Source organism: Paramormyrops kingsleyae, chromosome 14 (genome assembly GCF_048594095.1).
Source record: "Paramormyrops kingsleyae isolate MSU_618 chromosome 14, PKINGS_0.4, whole genome shotgun sequence".
NCBI lineage: Eukaryota > Metazoa > Chordata > Actinopteri > Osteoglossiformes > Mormyridae > Paramormyrops > Paramormyrops kingsleyae.
Genome location: NC_132810.1, coordinates 22,207,653 through 22,214,698, shown reverse-complemented (window position 1 = coordinate 22,214,698; position 7,046 = coordinate 22,207,653). Strand labels below are relative to the sequence as shown.

At 34.2% G+C, this 7,046-nt stretch overlaps 1 long non-coding RNA gene across 3 annotated transcripts; it reads right to left on the bottom strand.

Annotated features, from left to right (window-relative positions):
• Positions 1–1,702: 1,702 nt before the first annotated feature.
• Positions 1,703–6,555, bottom strand: LOC111857876 (uncharacterized). Of its 3 annotated transcripts, none has more exons than XR_002841459.2 (4): positions 5,670–6,555; positions 5,280–5,351; positions 5,053–5,188; positions 1,703–4,792 (listed from the first exon to the last, which is right to left on the bottom strand). It is a non-coding gene; the product is annotated as an uncharacterized lncRNA (long non-coding RNA). The 3 variants fall into 3 exon arrangements; XR_002841460.2 differs by having other exon boundaries at positions 1,703–4,789; XR_002841458.2 differs by having other exon boundaries at positions 1,703–5,188.
• Between the last annotated feature and the right edge of the window lie 491 nt (positions 6,556–7,046).

Sequence of the window (7,046 nt, the reverse complement as noted above, 5' to 3'; positions counted from 1 at the left end):
TTTATTTTTATTTTTACAGCGTATATACCCAGGTGTACAGCGCATTTGAATGACAGGTAATATGTCCATATTTACTTCTGACTTACATGTTCCTAGGTAGCTATTGAAATAACACACAAAAGAATGCGTGATTCATTACTGTCTTTCATTATTTAGAGTTTTAGGGGTTTTTTTCATTTCCTTTTATGATAGTCATTCCAGTTTTGAAAAAAAAATAACATGCAGCTTACATCACACGTTTGAATACCTTCATACTACGGATTTTGCATAGCTAGTGTGAACTCATGGTGTTTGTAAGACCTGATAGTATTATACCGGACAACTTTCCTTTCCATGTAGCTCTTTTTCGAGACTTAACAGTTACCAGCTTACTGTTTTTCATTCAGAATTTCTCTGGAAAAAAAAAAAACATTTTTGAGTGTTCCTTAGTCGCACCTACCTCATCTATGTCGTATGAATGTGCGTTTCTATGGGTATATAAAATCTCACAAGTTATGACCCACACTATAACATGTATTTACAGCACAGTCCCCCTTCTAACCATAAACAGCAATATAAACAAAATAAAAAGTCTCTGCGTATTCTTTCTACAGATGAATTAACTATACTGCACCAGCAATGCAACAGTTCACCTCTTGAGAAATAATTCCTCTCTAACCCCTCCTACTCCTCCCATATTATTTTGGATCCTCAGATATTTTTTGCTAATTAGCAATGTTGGCTATAAAAATATAGTATGCTATGAAATTATTGGCACTTAACCAGTAGTTGTACGTCTGTACGTCCATATTTGTACTTTCTCAATACATTTATGCATACCTCATTTTTTGATTTTTAAAAAACTATATTGGCATATAATTTGGCTTATATAGCTAATACCTGGTCCGTGCTGAACAATAACGCTTTTTAAATGAACTATTTCTGATAATTTGGCTTCAACGAGTAATTTGTGGAAGTACCATTTGTGTGTGTGTGTCTGTGTGACATTTTTGTAACGGACGCACACTGACAAAAGTAAACAGATGTTAAATCTCTAGACAGATGAAATGAGACATTAGTTTACCATTGATGAAAGCAGCAATAGTTTGCCATTGACATTACATGACGAAATGTAGAATGGCGAAGTTAAATAAAGTTTCCTAATAAGTTTTAAATGTAAATATTGTTTATGAAAAGATTTCACTGAAGACAACACAACTTTTTTTTTTACTTTAACTTTCTCAATGATGAATTAACTATTCTTAAAATTAACTAAAGTGATTCCCCTTCTTTCCATAAAGCTAGTTTTCCATTAAGGACTCCCAGATTACTGTGTGGCCATGTTTCATCTTCTGCCTTTGTTAGATTTATTCTGAAGAAGGTTATGAATCGCGTTTATGTCACAGTTCTATAAGTGACTCTTGATGAATACTGACATGTGAAACCCAGTAGAAAGTTCGAATTAGCTCAGCTGTGACACATCAAAGTGCTTAACTCAAAATCAGGATTTTATATAGCCAAATATAAGCTTTGTTTGTTTGTTTGTTTGACTGTGTGTGTGTGCGTGTGTGTGTGTACGCGCGCATGAGTTTGCCCTGTGTGCATACAAATATCATATAAAGGTCAAATGAACATATTTTTGTAATATATTAATGGCAGTACTTTCAGTGATAAAAGGTTTTATTTTCTGAGACCATACTTTGAAATACAAAACACTAGTAACTGTGTTGCAACATTTAACATTTAATAATCCACAAAAATACATTATTTTTCAAAGTTGGATGAGGAAGCTTTTCTGCGTGCATATTTAAAACAACAGGTCATACTACGTTTTACTCAGGCAACGTGTAAAATAGTTTCATGATCTTATAAGCATGGCCAGAATAGGCCTTGAGATGTGTCATATTTGGGAAAAAAAAGTTTTAGTTGAATTTTATTACTTTCTATGTTTAGTCTTTTGTCTTGATTTTTTTTCTCAATTTTTCCTGCCGTACTGTGAATCTTTTGATCATATCAATAATTTTCATCGATCCATCCAAAGTATTACTCATCATGTTGCATTGATTTAGAAGTTCTGAACTAATAAATAAAGAATTATTTTTGTTCCTGAAGATGGCATAAAATGTCATCCAGAACCTGTACAAATCAAACAAAAAATGTATATGTTGTGTTCAATATCTGGCGGTAAACAGATTGGATGTGTCTTTCTGATGTAACAAACGCATAATGTCAGTGTTTGATTGTTTTGAAATATCTTTACAATGTAAATCTAGTTAAGATGTTTGTGTAATCCTGCATGGTTAAGATGTATTTGGTGCAGAATTGTTGGTCTACAGTGGAAGGGGTGTTTATTTATTTATTTTCTTGGATTATTACCACTATTGTTATTTCATTTCATTAGGCAGGTCTGTTGTGCAATGGTCAGAAAATGTCACAATTTTCCCACAGAAAAAAAATATTTACATGTGTCTGAAACATCTATTATTTTGCATACTGAATTTCAACCATAAACGAAATATTTCAGTTGCATCAGATCAAAACGTAAAAAGGGAATCCAGACACATCCCACCAGTCTTTAATGGTCCAGAGGCTGCAAGTGATTTTTCCATTTTTTCCTGCAATGCAGGAATTTAAAATTCAATTAGTCTTATTCATTATTATGTTCTAACATACATGCTATGACATTTCCAGATTTAATAATTCCATGTCTATGTATGATTTTCTTTTTTCCCCTAAGTTTTATATAACAATATATGACTGTCTTCCCCATGGACTATAATGAATGTATTGAATGCATTAAAACATACACAATGGCCGGTGCAAAATTTATTTATATGTATATATGTTTCTTTGACATTGTATTGAAACTTCAAAAGTAATGTTTCATTTTTTCCCATTAATTAATTAATAATTACTGTATATTGTTTCAGGCAAACAAGCAAAGTCAATTGTTCCACAAAAAGTAGTTACTTCAGTATCAGTTATGAATTGGTCTGTTTTTATTATTATCTGTACTATGTCGGTTTCTGTAAGATTTAAACAACTTTATGGGTACATTTTCACGTGAATGATAACTAAAGAAAGGATAACTAAAGAAAGGATAACTAAAGAACAGACTATGTACAGGCTCATCTGCATAACAGAGTATTTATTTGAATTTTGTATGTTTACATTTTAGAGCATTACAATGTTGTGACTGATGTAAGCAAAATATATAAATGGTTCCTTTTTTAGAAAGAAATCTGTGTTGTCGGTTTTTTTCACACAATAAAAATCCCTATACTGTATATACTTGACATATCACCTTTTCACCACTAGTCTGGGTTATTTCCTGGGGTGTGCTGACAGCTGAAGCTCATTGACAGCAGAGTCAGTACAAAAACGGAGAGATGACAGATATCTGTAATGAGGCAATATAAAAAGTAGGTTGTTTGTATATCATGAGGTGTGCTGATGAAAATGTACTCGCAACATCCCATAAACACAAAGTGGAAACCGCTTATATTGATCATGGTTATAGTGATCAACTGCTTATACGGATCAAAAAGTTTGGGACAGAATCATTCCTGTACAAATACTGTTCAGATAATTAACTTATTGTAATCAAGTATTCTGCTTACAGTGTTCATTTTTAAACATGACAACATATGGAAAAAATTAAAACTACATTATTTTGTTTTTACTTTACTTTGATCGCCCTACTTTGCCTTGTCTGCTTCTGACTAGTTACGTGAGGCTAATGCTGCGCTCATAGAAAACACGGCAAGAAAAAGAAAATCATTGACTAATATAGACTCATCAAAACTTATGATAAACTGCCAAAACTGAGCCCACGAGATGCAGCAGCAAAACTACAATATAGGATATTTTATCTACAGTATAATATATTACTGTGTAGGCCTATTTGAATTATACACAGTTCAGTAATTTGAAAAGCGCTTGAAACAGCTGTACTGTATTCTGAATCAATAAAATTCAGTACATAGCAATGCTCTCCATTTTATTACCTTGTATTCATATAATAAATATTCAAATGTCAGTTAGATGGTAATCTGCCTGAGACATAAGTAAAAAGAAAAAAAATCGGTTAGAATTATCGCTATAAGTGTTTTCCCCTGTAAACGACTGGGTTGTTTCAGTTTTTTGGAGATGTTATTACATCCCTCACAAGCTCCACAACAATCATTATGCCCTCCTGACTGAGGCGGTATCCTTTAAGAAATTCAGCGCTCGTTTAATGTCTCTAAGACATTGCGACACGGATTGACAGTAGGCATTTCGCAACTGCTTCTGAATTGGTCTTAGTGACTTAGGAGTCCTCTCAATTACTTTTTAGTTCTCCCAGTCTTAGGTGCTACTTTTATGGCTAAGCGGCTTTGTGAATTGCTCTTAGTCAGAAATTTAGGAGTCCTCTTTTTAGGACTGACACAACCATAATTTTTAGGAGTTTCTCCTACATCGACAAGTTAAGAGCTACTTTTAGCCTTAAGATTCTTTTTCTCTTTTCAACAGGTCATGGAAGCAGATTATCTGTTTTGTTTTTTTCTTTTCTCCCTTTTTTTTTTCTTCTCCTCTCTCTCCCTCTCTCTCTCTTCCCCCCTTCTTCTCCTTTGTTTCCCCCCCCCCTCCCTCTCCTTCTTTTGAGGAAGTAAATAAAAATATAGAATACATAAATAAATAATAAAATAAATAAATAAATACAAATAAAGTAGTCCTCCACAGAGGGGGGATGGAGGAGGGAATAGAGAGAAAAAAAAAAAAAAAAAGATAAGGCTCCTTGGTGAATCTTGATCTCTCTTTTCAGTCATATCTGCTATGAACAGATAGGAAGTTAAAGGTCACCTGAAGGACACGGATGAAGTAACACAAGTGATAAATAAAGTAACACATTAACCAACCATGGTGTCTCACCAAAATCCATTTTCCCCTCTTACAACAGCTACTATTTTTATACATAAACTGAATACAGGAAGGATTTTATTGAAATATTTTTGTTTCTTTCAAATCTAAAACTGCCAGTGTCATCAAGTCAATCTCAGCATCAACTTCAGAGACAAATTGCTTTACACTTACTGTTTCGTCAGGGTGATCTTGAGTGCATGACACCTAGAGAACAGTGCAGGTCTAGTTAATTCACCTATTTGTGTTGGATCACTAAAGAGCTGTAGGTCACTTCATCTCCAGAGTCATTAAGCTGTCGTTCTTTTGACTGTAATGAGCAGAAAAGAAGGACGCTGCTGTGATACATAATTTCCCCAAATACTGTAAATCATATGAAGGACAAACGAAATTGTACTTACAGTCTTCGATGAGCGATTTGCCTTGATTACAGCAGTGCTGTCTGTAACTTCATTATCATGGTGTGTATCCATCTTAGCAAAAATATACAGTCACAGTTCAGAAAACAACACTGTTACAGCCATTGTCATTGACAGCCTTCTTCAGTAATGCTAATGAGTAAAACTGAACAGCAAGCAAAAAGATATCAGATCAGAAGTGATGGCAGTAAAAATAAAAATTAAATAAACTATTTTGAAAAAAAATAGTTGACTATTTTATATACATAGATATAATTGTATATTATTGTAAATAAAACTTTATTGTAATTTATTGTAATTACGTTATTGCAATTTATTGCAATAAAAATGGATTTGTTGACATCCATGTATCACAGTGTGATGTTAACTTACTCTGTTGCTTTTTCTTGTTCTTCTTTCTGTAATAAAGTTAATAGAATCATTCTACACAAATTCACACCAAAAAAAAAAAAAAAAAAAGATTCTTTGTGAATACAGGCCCAAGTATAGGTTTAAATTAACGCTATTATTGAGCGTGCAGTGCACTCTGCAATTTACACCAATCAATGCCTTTCGCACAAATCTGATTGGATGTGCGAGTGAATTTTTAAATTAAGCATCTGTGGTTTGGCTTTTTGGACTGGTTGAGTTTTCACTAGTTTTGCACTAAAACTATTGCACTGTATACAGACCCAAGACCCATTTATACAGGTTAATTCTAAATCTGATCATGGATCAGAATAGGAACTTGCTGGTTTTATAATGCTTACATTTCCAACTCTGCCCCGCGACCCTTTCAAAACTTACCATGACTCTAATTTTGGTCGTGACCCATGGGCTGCGAATCTCTGGCATAAGCTGTATCTCTCTTGGGACGTGTTGATGTACCTCTTGGATTCAATCCCTGACCAGCAAGGCACCCCTGAGATACCCTGAGCAATGTAAGGCCCCAAGCCCTGCTCCCCGGGCGCTGAATTAGCTGCCCCCTGCTATGTCACATTGTCACATATGGGTTAAATGCAGAGAATCCATTTCGTTGTTGTGCTGTGTGCTGTGGTGTATCAACAATGACAATTAATCACTAAATTCAAAATTCATTAGTCCCTCCTGCCTGCGGCTGGCTCCAGGCTGCGGACCTTATCAATGGTTCTGCTCTTTTTTCAGATTTTTTGTTTTTATATCGCACATTTGTTGAGAGTTACTCTGCCATGCCAAATGCATGCCCATCAGAAATCTGTCTATATGTACACTACCAGTCAAAAGTTTTTGCACACACTGAGATTCTCTACATTAGCAGGTTACTCACTTAACATTTACTAAAAACAGACTCAGTATATATATAGACATATAATTTTAACAATATTCTGTTCTGTTGCCTAATAAAAAACTTCTTGACATTTTTTTACTCTTGTCTGGTTGGCATTGATGTAATCCAAAAATAATTAAAAGTAATTAGTTGCATTACTTTTATTTTGAGATACTTAGATTACGTTACTGATTGCATTTTTCGACAGGTACCTAGTAACTGTACCGGAACACATTTTTTAAATAACTTACCCAACCCTGTTTATAATGAACTAATTAAGTATGATTGTGCAAACATAGCGATAGTCATAATCGCTGTGTTTTTTTTTAGCCTAGTCCAAATTTAGTAGGAAACAGGCCTTAAATACCAGAGGGAGACTAACTTGCAGAGTCTGTTTCCGCCTTTGCTCTGGTTCGCCACGCACTCAGAATATGTCTCAAATGAATTAGCATGTTGGACTTGTG